At 43.7% G+C, this 23,098-nt stretch overlaps 1 long non-coding RNA gene across 1 annotated transcript; it reads right to left on the reverse strand.

The window, feature by feature from the left end:
• Positions 1-3,655: 3,655 nt before the first annotated feature.
• LOC147483835 (uncharacterized) lies at positions 3,656-6,027 on the reverse strand. Its single transcript, XR_015205682.1, has 3 exons — positions 5,976-6,027; positions 4,141-4,585; positions 3,656-3,688 (listed from the first exon to the last, which is right to left on the reverse strand). It is a non-coding gene; the product is annotated as an uncharacterized LOC147483835 (long non-coding RNA).
• Positions 6,028-23,098: the final 17,071 nt, after the last annotated feature.

A 23,098-nucleotide genomic window follows, 5' to 3' on the forward strand; every position in this document is an offset into this window, starting at 1 on the left:
GATCGCGGTGAACAAACTCGTGCCTCCTACAGAAGAATAGAGATTTTGGGAAATCATGTCTTAATTCCTTTCGTTAATCATATCCATTACAAAGTCGTATGAACTATGGGTTGTTCCAAGCAAATACTTCCATATGTCATTTTATATTACCATCAGTCCAACAACTCCAAGTCCAAAGATTGCGACCGTTGAATCCTTTTGGGCGTCTGCCACTTTCCAAGCAGCACCAAGTCCTGCAAGACGCATCTCCATTCACAGATTTATCAAATAACTGTATGGAAAAATGCCGGAGACCTACCGAGGCATCGGTATTTTCAACAGCATTACTTGTTCATTTCATACAATAATCTCTTTGCAATTTTGATTAATCACATTACATTTGCAATTGAAAATGCTTGTCCAAAAATCGATCGAACTCCGACGAATACCATCTGAAATATTTCCTATTAGATGATTGACAATGTGTTTAAAGTAATCTTACCAGTTGAGACACCACGGCTAAGTAAGCAGGCCTTATCTAGAGCAATTTAAATGGCGATCTTCACTACATGAGCTATATCCACCACAGTATACTCAACAACATTGATACAGAACCAACTACTTAAAATGCAAATTACAAACATGACATTCTACCTTTCTTCTCCTCAAGGTCTATTGTTAAGTTCTCGTCGGTTGTTGTCTTGTATAAAGTAGTGGTTTCAGGATCAGGAGTTTTGTTTATCGGTTCTCGTCCTAGTGTCACCATCAAGGTCTTGTTTGAGTTTCATCTCTTCCTCAGAATTATATAGATTGCCTGCATCACCATAAGAAATTAAAGGACATAAGAAACATTTAATTATGGACAAAAACATAATATCGCTATAATAGGTTTCCTATAGAGGAGAACAAACACTTGAAGCCAAAAAGATAAGAGTACCTTTCTGCTCAATGAGAGTCTTTGTCTCTTTTCACATCGGTTTTATCGAGGGGTCGATATTAATAGTTGCTTATCCTGCTCATTTCTCTCTTACCATTGGAATCTATAAATCTGCTTTCGTCCCATCCCTCGGATACCAGCACCTGTTCTAAACTGGAATTTGGCGACATATTGCTCTTCTCCGACTTACAATAAATGCATTCATTGCAATTTGCTAGAAAAGAAGGAACAACTCTGTCTCCTTCCTTCACTTCCTCTACATAATCTCCCACACTCTCCACCACCCTATATGTTGAAAAAGATCCATTATTACCGGCTTGACAACGATATTTTTATGGAGAAAAGGATAATAGCCTTATAATCGACTAATTTATTCTTTAACATGTCTAAGTAATAAAGCAGTCTTTGTTAAGTCGGACTTGGTCTTAAGTTCTTTAATCATAACAGTTCAATCAGTCTTGACATATACATATGATTTGCCATAGAAATCAGTATTTAGGAAATGTGAACTTTCACTATCATCTACATTTGCATTTGTTTTTCTAATGACTTGAAGTAGTTAGTTTTAGCCGATCTGTAGCAAATTATTATTTGTCATACTATCAAAAGTATAAAATGAAGGTCACTTTCCACATAATTTTTGTTCAATGTTGATAAAGATGAAGTTAAGTAATGCATCGTCGCCGTGATTATTTCAGAATCGCAGCTGGTCATTTGATGAAGAACAACAGGCTATCTAGCTAACTGGAAGAGAAAGGGAAATTCTTTAATTAAATGCAGTTACCCAATAGCTTCATGCCCGAAAATCGTTGGATATACTCCTAAAAGGTGCCTAAAAGGAACACATCAAGGAAATTCACTGTGAAAAATAGAAGCAAAAATTCAGTAATATCGCTAATTGTATGTTCAATTTTTACCTCCATTTTCCAACCGGTAATGTCGAAGAATTGCACGGATTAGGCGTGGGAAGAAAGATACCATTTACCTATGTTATATGGTTATTGTGGATCCCACGAAGAAAAGACCTTTCTTTCCTAATAGGTTGTTATTGATTCTCAAATTTGATGAAAGAACAGAAGGAAACGCCAGGAAGTAGATAAGTTTATGTGATTGGGGAGGAGGATCATATAGAATGAAAGCCAGTGGTGACCCACTATAGAGACTTAGAAATAGAGACTGAAGCATAGGGCCTTAAGCAACCTTTCGGAAAAGAAGATGTATCAAGGTAGATCTGAAACTACAGATATTGAATGAAAGGCTCGGTGATATTGAAGGATTTGGGTAGAAGCTCGACAATCAAACAATTGTTAATGAGCTAAATGGAAAAAGCTTCAAATGTTTGTTGGAGAGTTGTTGTCGATCTAGCCTTTTGTTGGAGATTCAAAATTTTCAAGTCATTTATGTTTTGTACAATTGTCTTTTGTCCAAGGGATCTTATTCAGCATGCTCATCTTTTGGCTGAATTGGCTAGACTGCATATTCAGTTATGTAATGGTTTGATCCCTATGTCGGTCGGGGCAAGTTTCGGACTTTCAGTAGAGTCCAGAATGCTATGTATAACTCTTTTGCCATATAGTAATGAATGGGTCTCTTTTGAAAGCAAAAAATGCACTTTAAGCGAGAGACAAACATTTCATTGGAAAGGTTAAAACCGCAATGTGAAAACTGAAATTTTAGTGTAGTTTGGTGTACCAAGCCATTAGACTGACTGCGTGATAAACATGAGTTGGATCCAAACCAACGTCTCGTTTACTCTCGTATATATCAATCAATCATCAGTTCATCACATGAGAAGTATTTTCCAGCAAAATGTAAAATCCTTCTATTCTGCCAAGAAATTTCAAGTACTACATGCTACTATGCCCAAAAGTAAAAATACAACGCAGCAGTAGACTATTTTACAGACCAAAAGTGGTACGGATCTGAAGTTAAGGATGATACTGCGGTAGCTTTTCACATGTCGGCAGTACCACTTTCCTCTGAACCTTGTCTCAGGCGTGAGCCCAACGCACGAGTAATGGAACCATTCACCTCCTTGACACTGTAAAAAATAATAAAATTATAACGCTTTCACGTCAAGGAGTTGGCTTTCATGTATTGCTCTGTAGCACTTGAGACTGCACAATGGAAGCTCTGACTTGGAATCTCGATATACATATGGATTGGTGCAGGAAGAACCAAAGACATTTTTCACGAAGAGGTGGGTAACGAAAGTCCAAACCAAATACCTCGTCAATTTTGTAAAAAAATGTAATGTGTATATAGTTTAGAGATGGGGATAGGCATATCATGTCTCAATTTTGATCCCACGAGAATGAAGCCGGAGGGATTTTCACCGCAAGGCTTCGAGCTAAAGTACTTGGTAAGCCAACATCTTCGAGAATGTAACGATCGTCCCAGAGGGACGAATGACCCATCTAATAGTATTTGGTGGAAGTGTCCGTGCATTGGCAGCCTTCTCCTGTCAGCAGAAAAATATTGATGGCATAAACGAAGGGTTGTAGATGCCCAACAATAATTTTTAACACAGATTAAAATTTTCAATAGGCCTATGTACCTGTGCTAACTCATCTCTCTCGCTTCTTTAGCTTATCTTCTCGGAGGAAGACAATTATGATGTGGTGACATCCATCTTCTTTGGCTTGAGCTGCCTTCTCTTCTATTGATACAGTTCAATTACGGTGGCCAAGGGCATTTGCCTCACTGGCACAAAAGATACTTGACTCCTCCAATTTGCTTTGCATGAATAAGGACCGTGTGTCCAGCTTCTACCTTCATAAACATAAACCACACATCTTAGAACAAAAAGACCACTAACTAAACAATCTAGGGAAAACATTTATGAGGAGAGCACTACAAGCAGAAACAATTCATTTTCTTGGGATAAACATCAAACATTACTCATTAGTATGTACCGTGTAAAAATTGTGAAGAAAATTCACTATTCATTTATAGTACAGAATTTCCAAACAGGGAAAATGAAACAATTGGTAAAATAGAAACATATAATATTTATTACATGGTTCTTTTGGGAATGTGTACATTAAAGAATTCATACATTATGTTCCCCATCTAACATCTATCTCTTTTGAAAACATTTGAGGTCTTAAAACCTTAGGTGGACATGTCCTAGTGCTATTAAACTTCATGATTTTCCAATGAGCTCCTGCAATTGAAGTTAAAATAAAGTTTATGGTACCAAATGACTGAAATTATAAACAAACCTTGAAGCATTGGCGAAGTAAGAACCAAGCTGCCATTCCCTTAAGCATGACAGAAGCGCCAACAATAGGATCTATAGAAGATGGGACAGACACCACGACACTTGCAGGAAGGACCTGTTCTTCAGTGTATTAACCCATTGGATTTCCCCCATAAGCAACAACATCTCCAACGCTCCTTCCAGTTAATCCAGGACCAACGGCTGTCATCGTCTCAACTGCTTCTCTGCCTGATTAAGGGAAGAGAAAGACCTGTCAACAATTTAATCTCACCCTACACTTTCATTTGCTTTTTATATATTGTTTTTGCAGCAGACGCATAGTATCCACTCTATAGTTTAGCCTTTTTTCATTTCAAAAATACAACTTCAACCACCTATGCCAAGACAGATATAATAAAATAAAGTTGAGAAATGCAGACAATTTCTGCCTCTCCTGTACTGAAAGCCTACAAAACAATGAAAAACAAAAGGATCTTAAGCAATCTAAATCTCAACATATCAAAAACAAAAAAACAAAATGAAAGAAGCATCGAGACATCAGGTACTTTGATTTGGGATTTCTATATAATAAAATTGGTTTTTTTTGTTTGTTCTTGACGAAGAATTGGGATTGTTTTGAACATGTCGCGTTAACTTGAATATTACCATGTACATAATACCTTGTAAAAAAAAAAAAAAAAAAAGGAGTCTCATTCAGCATTTGAGCAACCATTGCTAATGAATTCACATTGAGTAGCTCAATTTTCTTCTATGTGATTCTTTCGGGTTTTAATTGAACGATCATAAGAAACCCTACTTATATTTATTCAGTATTTTTCGTACATATTTATGGGATGGTATCCTTTTTTTCTGTGAGTAGAAAATGCCTTACCACTGGTGCTAGATGGAATTCTCATTGGAAAATCTATTTTCGTGGGCATTTTAGCTAAATCACTATGATCTCGTGAGAAGTGATTTCTTGCCAGCAAGGGTATTTTCATATAAGTTTTTATAAACAATCTATTGCAGAGTAGGTATTGAAACTCCTTTTAGTTAAACATTATAAAAATCTAAACATTGAAAGAAAACAAAATATATAATCTTGAAAGTTTTAATAGTCCTCGATGAGACTCAAACTCAAACTCAAACTTCATTTCAACATCACAAGATAACAAAACTTCGTCCATAAAGAAGGAAGAGACGCGACAACAAAAATTTGTTGTAACATTGAAATAAAAATATAAATATAAATAGGAAGACGTATTTATATACACCTTAAAACACACTAACAAAATTATCCGCACCAATTTGCACTTATCCAATTTGGTACCTTATAGGAAACCCAAGGTGACACGATAAACAAATAGAACAACGTACATGTGTTATAGGCTTTGTATTTTACAACATGAACAACACAAAATGATAATTCCCTTGTAGATCGGTATCAACTAATTTAACTGAGGGTTTTAATCATCATTGTTACAAAACGATAACGGTGATAGATTTTGAGGCCTTGCAAGGTGTTTTTTTTATTTATAAGCGTACAGAAACTCATGCGAGGAGCATGCTGAACCACCAATAGAACTTCTTTTCATCACTATTTCCCTGGAAAAAGTACACTGACACTTTTTAAATCATCTAGGATGACTAACATATAGCTTACATGGTTTTAATTGGTATCTGACAAATGTATGCTAAATGTTTGTTTTGGAGATAAACGTATGAAACCATGGTATCATTCAGTTCAAATCCAATGGGTGGTTCGATTCCAATAAAACTAAGAAGAAAAAACAATAGATAACCTTCAAGAATGCTTGCAGATAATGATAGAGCAGAGATAAAGTCAATTTGACTTACCGCCAGAGCAAACGTAGTAATGTATAAGTCAAGCGGTTTTAACGCCATCCACGAGAAAGATTCACACCGCGGAATCAGACCAAACCAAACATCGGATGTTAAATACATACTCATACGGATGCAAAATTTTAATGAGAGAAAGAGAGGAGAAATTGGATGTACCCATAAAAAATTATTTGATAGAGTCGAGAGGTTTCTACTTACTCAACTGAAATTGGTTTGTGTTTTGTTGATTATGGGTGATTGATCAATTTATTCTTCTTTTCTTGTTGTATCAAGCAAATTGGGGGTAGAATATCCTTGAAATGCTAAGAATGGTCTTTGGTTTCAATTCTACATGGTAGCTCGATAATCATAGTTTTCTCAAGTTCTCAACCCCAAATTTACTCAATGGAGGTCCCACGAGCCAACTTGTTAAGAAGATAATCATAATAATTAAAAGAATCCTCCTTTGATCCTTTCTCTATTTCTCTAATCTCTTCCAAGCATATATAGATGGTCATCTAACCAGTACTGGAAAGAGTTCATGAAGAAAGGAGGGAAGTTGAAAGAACTTCGATATTAATTGGAAGTTAAGTGGGTATTAATGGTATTTAAGTGGGTATGAATGGCAAGGCAACACTGCGTACATGTCAATATAGGCGTGGATTTGGTTTTTGCCCTGAATTGACATAAAACTCCTTTGTCTGTGTGTTGTAATTGAAGGGTATAAATAGAAATAAAAAATTAAATGACGAAATAGTCCTTTTTAAAGACATTGAATAATATTTTTTTGTATTTAATCAGGGATATTAGGTGGTAGAAAAAAGGCTGGTCTAATTTAAAAGGCCAGGTTAATTATGGTGTATTTTACTAATAGAGATTAACCAAAATCAATATTGATAAAATATATTATTTAAATGTGATAATTAATTTATCGCGAATCAATTTAGCAATATTATACTGTAAATAAAGAGTTTAAGAGAGTAATATGGTCCAACCCTCAATTATCTAAAGAGAGGGATGAGGTGAGAGGGTTTCATAATTTTAACATTGATCTTTATAGGCCCGTCCGTCCCTCACTACATCCAACCCCGCCCTCAAGTGGTTTTATGATTTGAGGGTCGGCCCGACCCGACTCGTTTTACACCCCTACTTGTAAATACTACAATCATGGAGAGAGAAAAAATATGCATTTGTTTATGAAAATTTTCTTAGAAGGTCGGTTGAAACATAATTTTCAACAATGAATAATCACTCCCGAGAGGTTTGTAACTAGTTGCTTGTAGGGGAGTGATATTCTCTATCCAGCACGCGCCTAACATGGTGGAAATAACACATCGACCTATGGATACAGGTCGCATCCATGAGCCAATAGAACGCTACATACAGATCGCAATATCATGCTTAACCACGCTAGGAAGTGACACGGACCCCTATCCATAAGCAATCATGACTAAATGGTACTTGTACATATCTTGACCCCACCGGCCCGGTCACTGGCCGCGAGTTACTTTTATACTTATCTGCCGCTCCACATCATTACAGCAGACCTATGAGAACAGTTCTCACGTGCTATCCTAATCTCCACCCCTCGTTTAGGACACCCTTTACGCGTGGAGAGCAAGGATACACTCTCGATCTCTATAAATACCTCTCCTATGAACTACGCCAGACCTGATTCTACTCTCCCCCAGACAACCCAGAGTAAGATACGTAGGCAGTTCGCTCTCAAGTCGAACTCGGTCTCATCCAATAATCTATTCCAGTCCCCCAGAGACTGTTTGTAAGGGAAAACCATATCACGCCTTTACATTGGCGCCGTCTGTGGTCTCGATTACTTGAGAAACCAGACCATTTCCAAACAAATCTGTAGCCAAAACTCTCAAGCCCATGAAGCATGGCAAGCCTCGAAGCTCAACTCCACCTTTTAGCAGGCCAACTAGGGACAGTGAACGAGCAAATAGCTGAGCTCAGGCAAGAAAACATCACACTCCATGCACAGGTGGACACACAGAACCCACTAGGAGTCACCGCAGAGGACGACGTCATCAACGTCAGTCAACAGATCACCGAGCTAAACCAAAGGCTCGACAAAAACGCGGTAAAGAAAGATTCCACTCAAATAGTGCAAAAGATATTGAAAACCTACCGCGCATCTCCATTTGCTGCTGAAATACTGCACAAAGTCTCTCCTCCAGACTTTGTCCAACCACGGTTCCCGATGTACGACAGCCGCACATGCCCAGGCCAGCATATAACACGATATGTTCAAAGTCTTGCCCCTACAAGTAGCACGGAGTTCGACCATCTCCCGCTGCCGGACTATTTCCGGCGAAGTCTAAAGGATGGCCCACTCGATTGGTTATTCTCCTCGAGGCGGACTCCATAAAAGCTCGAGCGGCTCACCGACTGTTCCGTGAAGCCCGATCGTCCACAATAGGCGTAAGAAGGGTGATCTCGATTCACTCTTCCATTTCGCTCTTGGCAAGGAGGAACCCTGACTCCTTCTAAGCCGGTTCAAACGAGAACTCTTGGACATGGAAAGCGGCCTCAAAGAGTCATTTGCCGCACTGGCTTTCACAACCGCCTGCCGCACCCGCAATACCGACCTAACTAGATTGCTCACGAAAAGACCCGAAATGCTTTGCCGCGGTATCGCTTCGAGTTGATAAATACATCAAGCTGCAAGAGGGTCTGAAAAAGCATAACCAAGAAGAAGAAGAAATAGAAGAAGGAGAGGTTTACGAGGTAACATCATCCTCTAAAAAGCGTGGTCGACAACAAGGACAACCCTCCAAACCCAAACCAAGCAATGACCGAGAATTCGCCGTACTCACCAGATCTCCTAGTTACATACTAGAGAAGATCAAAGCGGTCAGATCAAACCTTCTACCGACCCGGAGATAAGGCGGCCGCCAGATCAACCCGACTAACCTAGCGGGGCGTTTCAAGGCGCCCGGTATATGCCATGAGGCGTGTCTTTGGGGGCTCAAACATTATTTGCAAGACCTAGTCGGGCGGGCACATCAAGCGGTACACCAATATACTCGACGGGCGACTGCGCCACAAGCTCATGGCATGAGAATCTGGAAGCGAGTCCCCCCACGGCGGGCGATCCAGCGATCCCAAAGTCGTCCTCACAGAGGAGGGCGGCTCGAGAACGCCCCGTCAAGATCGCCGTCAAACATCAAAAGGTCGCGAGCATGATGAGCGGAACCATCCACATGATCACACTCGGGATGATTCCGTCTCGAAGTTAAGCGAGAAAAAGAAGCGCGTCGGTGCCCTCCATGAAGTGTACAACTTTTCTTCACAAGCGGCTCCAGCGCCACGCGATTCGGGGCGTAGAGCGGGGAGACATCACCTTCTCGAGGCCGACCTCAACAAGGTGCGCCTCCCGCGACAACGACGCTCGTGGTCCACGTCAAAATCGGTGATGGACCGCTGCCGAAGTTTTGATCGATCCCTGGCAGCTCTGCGATATTTTGTTCTACCACCACGATCCAAGAGATGAACCGCCAAAGTCGGTCTTCATAGACCCCATCGCACCCCTCTTTCGGATTCAACGGCTCGGGGCCGATCCAATAGGAGACATCATACTCCCAGTCTAGGTGGGCTCCCGAGAAGACAAGGTCAGCTTCAATCTGGCGTTCAGCGTCCTAGATACCAAGTCGCCCTGGCGCGCCATTCTAGGGCGACGGTGGATCCATCAAATCGCAGGCGCAAAGATCCGTCCACTTTGCACCAAGTGCTCCGTTTTTCAGGCCCAGCCGGGAATGATGGAGCTTCGAAGCAAACCACTCGAGGCCCATCATTGTAATCAGGTCATCGCAGCAAACAAGATCGGTGAACCTCCCATCACCGTCGGCAACGACCCCACCAGCTATACGATGACCAAAGACTTAGTGGCTGAGGTGAGAGCCGATTAGACCAAAGCGATGATCAAAGCGCCGGGGCTCAACAAGAACTTCCTCTCACCGGCCCGGATCCGACCGCTACCAAGGCAAATTTGTGTTACCATTACCGGATTACAAATCCTTGAGGTAAGCCCGATGGAGAACGTCGGCGTGCAAACAAAGTCAATGGGGATCTGGGCATCTACCGGCTCTCATACAACCTGGTTAGAGTTGGGTTGCGTGAAACCACCCGGTTTACATTTGTCATGGCAACAAGTTATCACTTCGACCGTGTTGTCGTAACCACGAAGGCGGATTTCAACTCCTACGGCTATTCCGGCCGGTCATCGGACCATTTCGGCATCGGCAAAGTGCAATCCTCCGGAGAGCACTCAGAAGCGGTTTAGCAGAACCAAACCAAACCAAACTTAAAAGCGGCAAGTGAATGACGGGAACCGAAGGCGACCCTAACTTCGTCTATGTCGGGCTAACCTTGACCCCACACTTAAGGCTCATCTTGTAAAATTTCTGTCCATGAATAAAGATGTGTTCGCTGGTCGTATATCGGCGTGCACGGTATAGACCCTAGAGTTGCATGCCACCGGTTAAGCGTCAACCACGGTGCCAAACCGGTTCGACAACGACCTAGAAGATTGTTTTACGCTTTCAAAAGCGGTCAGCGATGAGGTAGATAAGCTCAAACAAGTAGGTTTCATCCGGAAGGTCGATTACCCGAAGTGGGGTCGCAAACATAGTGGCGGTTCGAAAAGAATGGTACGATCCGGCATTAACTTCGACTTCACCAACCTCAACCAAGAAACTCCAAAGGCGACTTCCACTACCCGAATCGACCAACTAGTCGACCCGGACTTGTGGGCACGAGCTGCTCTCATTCATGGATGCATATAGTGGGTACAATCAAATACCACTTGCTGAAGAAGATCAGGAGAATACCTCATTCATCACTGAGCAAGGAATTTATTGTTACAATGTTCTCCCGTTCGGACTTAAAAATGCAGGGGCGACATATCAACGACTTGTAACTGACATGTTCCAGGACATGTTAGGAGATACCATGGAGGTCTACATCGATGACATAGTTGTCAAAAGCAAGAAAGCAGGTGACCACCTCACTCACCTCGAGCAAGCGTTCTCCAGACTACGACGAACCAGAATGAAGCTGAACCCAGAGAAGTGCCTTTTTGGAGCGTCCTCCGGAAAATTTCTCGGTTATCAGGTCTCGCAGAGAGGTATCGAAGCAAATCCAGACCAAATTCGGGCGTTCCTCGACATGCCCGACCCTCAAACAAAGAAACAGATACAAAAGTTGTCAGGTATGGTCGTTGTACTCAACCGATTCATATCGAGAGCATCAGACAAATGCCGACCGTTCTTACAGATACTAAAGAAAGGCGAGCAGTTTTCATGGAACAATCAATGCCACCAAGCATTCTCCACTCTTAAGGAATACCTGACAACACCCCCCGTCTTAGCTAAGCCGACAGACGGAGAAACTCTGGGGCTTTATCTGGCAGTATCGGATTTTGCCATCAGTTCGGTCCTATTCAAAGAGGAACACAACTCAGAAAAGTCGATCTACTTCACAAGTAAGACACTCACTCCAGCAGAGAGGAATTACTCCCCACATAGAGAGCGATCCTTGCTTTGTTATACTCGGCAAGAAAATTCAGACCTTACTTTCAAGCCCATCCAATCAAAGTACTTAGCGATCTCCCGTTGAAGAGGATCCTTCACAAAGAAAATAAGACCACTAGGATGGCAATATGGGCAGAAGAATTGGGCGAGCACCACATGGACTTCGTCCCCCGCACGTCGCAGAAGGGTCAGGTCGTCGCAGATTTCCTAGCAGATTTTCCAGTCGACGACCCTAATTGGGAAACAGAAACAGAGGTCACACCCACAAAAGCGAACATAAAAACAGTCTGGTCCCTCTACGTCGATGGTTCCAACAACCCCGGCGACAATGGTATCGGAATCGTTTTAGTGTCCCCCGAGGGAACTATGGTAGAGAAAGCAGTCCGCATCGACTTCGCAACTTCCAATAACGAAGCGGAGTACGAAGCACTAATAATGGGAATGCGTGCGGCAATCCAGCTCGGTGTAAGGGAGATCCAAATCTTTAGTGACTCGCAACTGGTCGTTCGCCAGGTTGCAAAAGAGTACACTACCAGCGAAGGTAACCTTTCCAAGTACCTTCAAGTTGTTAATGATCTGCTTCCTTCTTTTAGCAGAGCTACGATACACCATTTTTTGCGTGACGAGAACCGTCACGCAGATAGCTTAGCATACCTAGCGACCCAGACACCGAATTGTGCCCCAAGACAACTGACCATTGAAGTGGTCGATCGACCAGCTTACCAAGTGGACCATGTCTTGGCAATCAGCGACCTGTGCCCACTCTCTGAAGATCAGATGAGTCAAACATGGATGCAGCCTATTATACAATACATCCAGCATGGCACACTTCCAGATGAGCGTACCAAAGCCAGAAAGGTCCCACACCAGGCACATAGCTATTGTTTGTTGAATGACAGGTTATTCCGCAAGTCCGTAGGAGGACCTCATCTGAGGTGCATCAGTCCAGAGCAAGGTCAGTTAATTTTTGCAGAGATCCGTGAAGGAGAGTGTGGCAATCATGCCGGAGGTCGCTCATTGGCCCACAAAGCGATCTCCCAAGGATACTTTCGCCCCCCGTATGCGATTGATGCCAAATCGTATGTCACCGAAGTGTGTCAAATGTCAAACATTTGGTCACAACATCATACTGACCGACCCGAATTGATTAACATCGCGAGCCTTGGCGTTCCACATGTGGGGCATGGACATTATGGGACCATTCATCCTCGGAAGAGCACAGAGGCTTCGGCCGACCTTCTTTGCCCGCAGTTATTTCACTAAGTGGGGGAAGCAATTCCGTTGGCACCGCGTCAAAGAATCACATGTCGGGAATTTCATTTGGACTCATATCATCACCCGGTTTGGCTTACCCACACACCCGGTGATGGACAATGGCTCCCAGTTCAAAGGTAAAACAGTTAAATAGTTTCTGGCCAAGTGGAAGATCGTTCATGCCTTCTCTACGCTGATGCGCCCAAAGCAACGGATGGCCGGAGGCCGGCAACAAAGCCATTCTAGATAATCGAAGAAGAAAATTGAAAAGAACAAGAGCCAATGGCCAAATCATTTCGAGAACATACTATGGGCTCATCGCGACTACAATTTCGCTCCAAAGACCGTGAATCACCATTTTCCTATGTTATGATACGTAGCCGAAGCGTCATCCCCACCGAAGTGACAATCGCGACAACCCGATCCGAGCTTGTCGAGTCAAACTGAATGACTTCGGTTTTAGCTCGAGAGGTCGACCTCCTCGAGCAGTAGCGATCTAGCGACCATCGAGTAGCATCCTACCAACAAGTCTAAAAAAGCGATCCTACTGACAAAGCGAGTGCATCCTCGATCTTTTCAACGTGAGGATCTCGTTTTGAAGAAAACTCAAGATGACTCTAAACTAGCACCAGCGTGGGAAGGCCTTTACATAGTGGAGAAGCGTCGTTGGCAATGGAGCGTATTGGATTAAAACCCAGGAAGGGAAGTTGCTGCCATGACCTTGGAACACATACTTACTAAAACAGTTTTACCAGTAGTGGCATTATGTATTGTAATTCATGTCCACGTGTACTACAAGCTCAAGTGTAAGCTACTGAAGATTGTTATCATAAACTGCGGTTTTTTTTTACTCAAATCTCCAAGCTAAGCCACTCGCACCACAAGCATCATACACACGCTCTCAAGTGAGCAGAACGCTCTCAGGAGTTTACAGGCTCATCGCCTCTCCGAATCTCGCTAAGTTGAGGACCTATACTCCTAGGATCAACTTCGGTGAGAACGCTCGAGGCAAAGACGCCCTCGGGGGGCTACAAACTCTCAAGCGAAAGCGTAACTCGGGGAGCTTACGGGCTCATCGCCTCTCGAATCTCGCTAAGTTGAGGACCTATACTCCTAGGATCAACTCACGAGAACGCTCGAGCAAAGACGCCCTCGGGGGCTACAAACGCCTCTCGAAAGCGGCTTAAGCGCTCTCGGGGAGCTTCGGGCTCATCGCTCTCTCCGAATCTCGCTAAGTTGAGGACCTATACTCCTAGGACCAACTTCGGCGAGAGCGGCTCTCGGCAAAGCGCACGGCCCCGGGGGCTACAAAGCGAAAGCGGTAAGCGCCTCGAGGAGCTTACGGGCTCATCGCCTCTCGAATCTCGCTAAGTTGAGGACCTATACTCCTAGGATCAACTCGGCGAGAATGCTTTCAGAGAAAAGACGCCCTCTCGGGGGCTACAAGCGCTCTCAAGCCGGCGAGCGCTCTCGGGGAGCTTACGGGCTCATCGCCTCTCGAATCTCGCTAAGTTGAGGACCTATACTCCTAGGACCAACTCGGCCGAGAAACACTCTCGAGGCGCGGCATGCCTCGGGGGCTAAAAGCAAACTCTCAAGCGGCGAGCGGCTCGGGGAGCTTACGGGCTCATCGCCTCTCGAATCCGCTAAGTTGAGGACCTATACTCCTAGGATCAACTCGGAGAACGGCTCGGGGGAAAGACGCCCCGGGGGCTACTGCACTCTCGAGCAAGCAAGCGTTTTCGGGGGCGTCTGGGGCTCGGTAGCTCTCCGAGTTTCACTCGTTGAGAACCTATACTCCTAGAACCTACGTAAGAATGCTCTCAGCGACCAACACGACCTCGGGGAACTTCGGAGGCCCGTTCCCCTAAGCTTTAAGCTAGTCAAACACTTACATCTCCTAGATGCGGCTCTCGAGCAATACTAAACAAGCATAACACTTTACGAGAACACATCGAAAACAAGTTCAATGAAAAATAAGTAAGAAAGTAATACCTACAAACGGTCAAGCATAAGATAAACATCAAGCATACAAATTACCATGGAGCTATCTGACCAAGTTTCCGATAACGGTTCGGAAATCGTCGGATCGGACGGATGACGAACAGCGAAAGCAAAATTAACGAACTGCCACTTTCGTGGAGACCGGTTTCCGTATCGAAGAAAAGCAAACTGCTCAGGGCCAGCCTGAAAACACAGCTCTAATGTTTAACCCTCGTAGGGGCAAAGAACAGACAGATTATTTCAACACGAACCAAATGTCTTACCAAGAAACAGAATCAATATCACGGAGCACCAACCACATGCTTGTCACGAGGGCGGCGGTCGAAGGAACATGCCTCGCGACCAGCGAGAACAATGCGCGCATACCGTCCCCTTGAACCCCATCGCCTTAGTCGGTGACAATACTTTCGTCCCGGCATACATACTCACTACAGGCGTGGTATCGCGCTTTGAGCTTTCGCGAGCAACCCACGACATCGCTTAGCATACTCGGTGACTTACGCTACCTCCATTTGTAGCTCATCCATCTCGTGACTAGCCTAAGCGTTCTCATCAACGAAGACCGCGGTCTTCGTAGTCATCAGCGTCAAGTTTCCTCTTGTCGGCCGGCCCTGCATTTCGCAAGCATCCATTTCGACCGGGAGTTGACATCGATATCGACCGCGTTGCCTGGCGTTCTTGAGTTTATCATACCCGGCCGGAAACTACAAGGACGAGTCATAATCGAATCACTTAAGAAACAAAGCGGCAAAGGCGATGAGGAATACTCACCAAACAACTTCGCCATATCTATAGTCCCCAGTGGCGTGTCCATGTCTTCATCCTCGACTTCAGCCCGGTCCCCATCTAACACGATCCCTTGGCCGGCTAGCTAGTCGCTATGGAAGCCAAGTGGAAGCTGCAATCAAAGCGTTTTCTGGACGCTTCTTCCCGTTCTCCCCCGTAATAGAATTCGGCTCCCCCGCCCCCAACCGACGAGGGCGAACCCTCACTAGCGGCGTGGCGACCTTGCTTTTGTGTCGTCGCTTCCCTCAGCAGCCCGATGGGAGCATTCCGCTCGCTGCAGCGACCTGAATACAATGCCGCCCGTCGAGCGACCCGACCCCCTGGATCGTTTGCTCTTCTTGCCACCAGACACAACAACTTTCCTCTTACCGCAGTCCCCATGGACATGAGGACGGAACTCCATCTCCTCCATGAGCAGAGGGGAACTCGCTCTGACACTCCCTTCTCCTCTGACGTAAGGCAAACACCGAGCCATAATGAAAAGCGAAACGAGAAAACAAAACAAAGATGGTCGGGCGACCCGGTAACTTCTACGTTCACAATCTAAACGAAAGCAAGAAAAACGTACCTGAGTAAAAGGCAAAGCAGAGAGAAACCGAAGCAGGTAGGAAGGAGAACAGCCGCAGTATGAAGAACAAGAAGAGCAAATGTCGTTGTTCTCCCTAGACCGGTCGTATTTATTCTCACGAAACGTCTCTTCTCAAGGCACACCATTATGGCATCGAGACACCAAACGCCAGCCAACCTGGCAGCCATCATTTCATACCCCCTGACCGCCCACATTCCGACACGTGCCACGCACGCACTATATCTCAGGCCGCGCCAGAGCACAGAACGCCCCGGTGCCCTCATCGAGATGAACGACCTGCACCAATTAGTTCATAACAGCAGGCACAGGCTTACAAATATAAATATTCCTCTCATACAAGGCCCGACCATAAAGGGAAAGAACAACAAGATTCACATTTATACAAGGAGGCGACCTAACGACAAAGGGGCCCAGTTCCACGATCAACCGTGTTCGAGAATACTCGGAAATCCAAAGACAATTAAACATCCAGATCGTAATCAATAACAAAGAAAAAAGTGAGCTGCCCAGGTCAACCTAGGAAACCAGCTCTATTGTTTACGGCCAGAGGCCCATTACAACCGCATGTGCTAAACAAATGTTCTAAACATTTTCACCTAAATCTTCTCCAAGAGTAACATTCAAAATAGAGACGGAGCTTGGATCACCGGAGGGGCGCCACAACCGCCCAAAGACCAACCACGAGGGGAGATCGCTGGACCCCTGAAGCTGCTCACTCATCAGACCAGCGAGGGAGGGTGACACGACTGCGAGAACGAGGAGGCGGCTGACGAGGCGATTCACCTTCGAGCTTCGCTGAAGTCCGGCGTTCCGCTCCTCCTGCCCGGGTTGTCCATTTTCCTTTCCAGCTCCTCCACTTCAGCACGGATGGCGAGATAGGCTTCTTTGGCTTGCAGAGTGGAAGTCTTACATCGTTCAGCATAAGTGTTCGCCGCGGCTAGTTGGCCCCTCAACGCCTCCACCTCGTGCTTCAACTCGATTGACTCGTTCACCGCAGAGGTCCTCTCGAGTCGAGGCGGTGGTGAGGCCTCATCAAGATCAGTTCGGCTTTTTCGCCTCTTTGCACGGCCCGAGATTGACAACTTGTTCCTTAGCGACTCAACGTCCGCCTTCTCCAATTCAGCGATCTGAGCAGCCGTCTTCAGCTTCTGGTACCCAGCGATCAGCTGCGATAGCTCGAACAACATATCACGTTATCATCAAACAATAGCATGTAGTGCAACAACACAGTCAAGAAGAGCGCAAAAGTTACTTACCAGGCACATCGCCTTGTCCATCCCCCTCAAGTTCGACTCCAGCTCCTTAGCATCCAAGTCCTTCCTATCACCGTCCAGGGTCATCCCCTCCAACAGGCAAGCAGCTATAGGGGCGGACTTGTAGCTGCAGTCAGACCTCCTCACATAGCGCTTCTTCCCAGTTACCTCGTCAATGTACATCAGGTTGCGCTCCAGTTCGTCCTTTCGATCTGGATCGCCCTTTACCGATCTCCCTTGACCCGACCTTTCCCTTCATCTTGCGGAGGATCTCCAACAACCTTGGGTCGGCGACCTCCGGGGCATCCTCACCTAGGGCCGAAGTCGGGCATCGGCCTCGCCCGAAGCCGCGAGCGCCGCTTCCCCGATTCGCGACTTCACCACCCGGTGCGGTCTCGGCCACCCTCGCAGCCTTTGCGGTCGATACCGGGAATGTCGAGAGAAGCGTCGTCCACATCAAAGGAGGCGTCCTCGACCGACCTTTCCCCCCCGGACCCAGAGGCCCCAACACTCCCAACGGTCGCTTCACCCGATGACGGCCCTTTGCTGTCTTTTCGTCGCGTCACGGATCGCTCTTACGCTTCTCCATAACATCTTTCTTCGACGTATTCCCACTCAAGTTACCCTTTCGGGCTTACGCTCTACTTTTCTTTTTCCCGGATGGCAGGTCCTCCGCGCTCTTCAAAGAAATGCGCAACTTCTGGTAGCTTGGCCTGTTTTTCAGCTCGTGACAAGCAAGCAAACTTCTCGATCACTTGTCGACTTGACTCCTTTTTCAGGCGGATATCTGCATAGGCAACAAGACAACAATTTCAGTAAAAGTTAAACAAAACCAAGTTGACCTAATCAGACAACGCTACTGCTACCCCCATAAAGTTGCAGTTGCATACTTTATGGTTCACATGAACCAGCTTACGCGATGGCGTCCTACAAGGAAGCGCGGTCGTTTGTCCCCCGACTTCGTTACTCTTTACCGTCGAGCGCCCGACAGCCAGTAGCTTCGTGTTTTTGAGGCTAAAATTTCAGCGACCTAGATCGCTTTACGAGGTAGTGCTCGATCACATCAGCGACCTCGATTCGGTACTCACCACTGGCGTTCAAGAGGTCAAAAACCTTAAATAATCGCCACGTGTTCCCCACAAACTGAACAGGCGCCTTGCCACAACGGTTCAGGAACTCACAAACCAGCTTGGAGAATGGTATCGTCATGTGCGCCCTCAGCTGTCCCTCACAGATGATCACCCCATGATTGGGGGGGGGGGTGTACCTCTCACTAAAAACCAGAGCGTTCCGATCAGGCTCATGGATCTCCAGATCGCTTATGGTTATCCCATATTTCTTTTCGGATATGGGGAACCCTCAAAGCATGTCTATCCCATTTTAGGGCGGCGGCTTGAAGACGGCGACCCTCACCGCGACTGAAGTGCTAGCTCGCATTTCTACAGACGCAGATCGAGCCACATCTTCCTCACTGCTAGCCCCTCAGCCGCCTCGCCTTCATCATAACTCTCAACCATCTCACACACAGACTCACCCTTCTCCTCACTTTCGTCATCCCAGCCAAGATAAACTTCGCGAACCTCATTAGATCGAGTGTCATCGGAGTCCGACATTGTCTCTTCTAACCCTAACAAATCTAGCTACTAGTATCTAACAGGGTATCTTAACAACTTTAGCACAGAGGCTTAGCACCAAACAAGAAGAAGAGGTTCAAAAATGGCAGAGAACTAACCTGAAGGATGATGCGGTAATGAAGTTCTGTCTACCAGACGAAGCAGCCAAATGAAGTCTCAGCAGAGCAAGTGAAATTTTTGAGCAACCGCCCCTCCAGTTTTCAAGGCATCATGATTACACCCTAGCCCTAGCGGCCCACGACTTCCAACCAATTGTCTTGTCTTTTCACATCCCAAAAAACGGGCGCCATTTTTTCTTCTCTGCGAATTGCTTTCGGATCATCCGCGTCGGCCGCGACATGCATCAAACGTTCGCACCCACTAGCTCACATGGTTAACACGAGCCATTCCTCACAGGTCATTGGAGATTTCCACCTCTCACATACTCCACGCGCGCTACCGATCTCTCTCAGCAGGTCGCTCTCACAACCTATTGAGAGGGGGCTGTGTAGGGGAGTGATATTCTCTATCCAGCACGCGCCTAACATGGTGGAAATAACACATCGACCTATGGATCTGTGTCGCATCCATGAGCCGATAGAACGCTACATACTGGTCGCAATATCATGCGAACCACGCTAGGAAGTGACCGCACCCCTATCCATAAGCAATCATGACTAAAGGGTATTTGTACATATCTTGACCGTCAGCCACTGGTCACGGCCGCAAGCTACTTGTACAGACTGCCGCTCCACATCATTACAGTAGATCTATGAGAACAGTTCTCACGTGCTATCCTAATCTCCACTCCTCGTTTAGGACACCTTTTACGCGTGGAGAGCAAGGATACACTCTCGATCTCTATAAATACCTCTCCTATGAACTACGCCAGACCTGATTCTATTCTCCCCCAGACAACCCAGAGTAAGATACGTAGGCAGTTCGCTCTCAAGTCGAACTCGGTCTCATCCAATAATCTATTCCGGTCCCCCAGAAACTGTTTGTAAAGGAAAACCATATCACGCCTTTACATTGCTACAACTTGAACTTTTCTAAAAAAAGGCTTTTGATGGTTGCTAGTTTGCTTGCCGCTACTCTTGAACCAATTCCATTCTGGGCTGTGCTCGAGATGTTGTTGGGACCTCCTGCTTTTCTCAAATTGTATTGTACGCACAAGTTTTTTTTTGGTCACTATTGTTGTATTGTACACACAAGTTGGAGGTACTGCAATTTCACATTATGCTTTTCACAATCATCTAAGCAACCGGCGTAAAAAAACTTAATAAAAAAATTTCTTGCTTCCTCTTCGTTCTCGTGCTCATATTTGTAACTGTTTTTAAGATGCTTATGTAACAGACATTGACAATCGCGATTAACCGATAGAGATGCTACATATATTTTGTTTCGTCCCTGAGATTAGAGAAGACAATATCTTCTGCATACAAAATAGTTAATAAAAGAGCTATTTAACTTTTTGGTCAACTTTTTAATTGGATATTTTACGGTTGGTCACCAATTTCTAGTATATTTGCATTTGGGTCAAAATTAATAGTTTATTGCGTTGACTTTGAGTTACCGTCTTGTTACATCAATATTTCCCTATAAACATGTCATACACGTGATTTACTAGTGGACAAAACACAAATACAGTATAACCAAATACCAAAAATTCAAAATAATAACCAGACACTTACTAATATATCTAAGATTTTTCAATGACCATATAAGAATTTTTTTACGACCACTATTTAACCAATTTATATTATGCACTTAAGCCAAATTAATTAATTAACATACACACGCAAATACGACCCACAAGTGATGGGTGAAAACAAAACAAAATGTATATTATTAAATTTTGTATAATTGAACGAATTAAATAGTCTTGATCATTTTTTTTTGTGATTGGAACAAAACGAAACTTTACGAATATTATTATGAACACGTTTGAAGTTGTGATAATTCAATTACTTTACTTAAAAGTTAGAAGGTGTATGCTTTTCATTAGTTTTTGTACTAAAATAATTGTGAGGTATTGTTCAAATTAGAATATCTCAAGCCTAAATTTGAACACAATTATTACATCTATATAAAAAGATGACCGATTGTAAAACACCTCATACGGTTTATTACCAATGTTAGTCATAGCGATGAACAATCTATTGTTAATTCAATCGCTATTATTAGGTATAAACTATAATATAATAAATGTTGGTAAAAGAGATCAGAGTAAATGTTTGAGTGGCCAGGTTATTCAATTAGATAGTTTTAACTTTCATGGAGGCGGTGGTGAGTTTATGTTAATGGGGGAGGTGGAAAAATATAAGAATATAATATATAATATAATTTTTTAAATATGAGTTTATAAACGTAGCAAATGGAGAATATTAGCACCATAAAATTATTGTTTAATAATATCAAAAACATAAAATTGTACACTCAAATTAGTGGCTAATTTGATGTCAATTTAGAGTTGATCATTGTATTTAGGGTCAAATACCAATTACATGAAATATGCAATATATTATAACAAATTTAGGGTCAAATACCAATTAGAACAAATTTACCCCATTTATTACATGCTCAAGTTTTATCTGGAAATTAGAGTTTGGCTTTCAAATTTTAACTGAAAATTAGAGTTTGGTCCTAAAAATAAATGTGTCAATATATAAAATATGAATGAAAAACCGTCAATTTTGCTCCAAATGTAAATAAACAATTAAAATTGGTGACCAATTGTAAATTATATAATTGAAAACTACCACTGTTGCGTATATAATTGAAAAAGTAAAAAAATAATCTGGGCGACACTCTTACTATTGTGCATACCGTTGAAAAAGTAAAAAAGTAATCCACCCCACTTCCAGTGCCGCACCCGCAAATGAAATCACAAATTTGTGAATACATATGCGAATGGATAGTTATTGTGACCAGGTTTGAGTTCACCTTTCCGAATTGGTGGTAGCATCCACCAAATTGATTTTACGATATAGAGAAGCTCTAACCTGCCAAAAAAATATCGGACATAGACAATTAGCAGTATAGCAGCTACTTGGGCAATGCTAATATATATGACTTTTTTTTCAATAAAAAACACGCTCCTCATTTTGTGGCCAAAAGCCCAAAACTAATACTAATTTTGTACGATATGTACGTGTGCCCAAATACCCGATTACAGTAATTATCTGTTAAAGTCTAAATATGTATGTTGCTGAATTAAATAACTATTCATTAGTTTATCAAGTTGAGAAAAGGGAGGATGAACTTATTAGAAATCTTTTGAAATAGTACTCTGGGCGTCTGGGGTCTGTTCTTCCGAGGCCCCAGACACGTAGTTTAAACTTTAAAGTCGGAGTAGATCTCGTGACTTTTAGCTCTCGTCCTCTCTACTCATGTACCTGCCTATTGCACCAAAGCCACATGATCTCTTCATGGCTCCTTTTCCAATGCACAACATCCATCTCTCTATTATCTTTCCTCCAAAATGACGAAAGTAGTATGTGAATCCAAACCCACTCTCACCAGTCTCTGGATCACATCCAGAGCAGGAAAAAGGCATTTACCTTTGCAGCAAAGCTATTCATATAACAGTACCTAGCTCCCCAACATGAGCACACAAAGGCTCTAAAAGATACAAGAATAATTAATTGAAGGGGCATATTAGAAATTAGCTATTAATCAGTAGGGACCTTTATTTTTTTTTAATACATTATATGGCAAAAGGGACAGAAAAGTTGCACACTGCTCGAAAGTCGAAACACAAATCCAACCAGTAGAGATCTCAAAGTAGGTCAAAATGACCTAAGATGTTGTGAAAAGTTGGTCCTTTAACAATTGAGTTTTGTGTCAGCAGTACTTTAGCTAATTGGAATATTATACAGGAATAATCAATCAACAATGAGACCTAATCAACATTTAACGTGCCACTTACCTACTCTGCCACTCAAACCATACCATGCAATGCATATAAAACTTTGTCTTACGAAATCAAATGAAACTAAACTCTGTGCAACAGCAACTGATCAAGCGAAACGCGGAACTGAATCCACACTTCACATTTAAAGCTAAAACAAGATTTTTGAGAAGGTAT

The sequence above is a fragment of the Coptis chinensis genome, chromosome 8, assembly GCF_015680905.1.
Source record: "Coptis chinensis isolate HL-2020 chromosome 8, ASM1568090v1, whole genome shotgun sequence".
Classification (NCBI taxonomy): Eukaryota; Viridiplantae; Streptophyta; class Magnoliopsida; order Ranunculales; family Ranunculaceae; genus Coptis; species Coptis chinensis.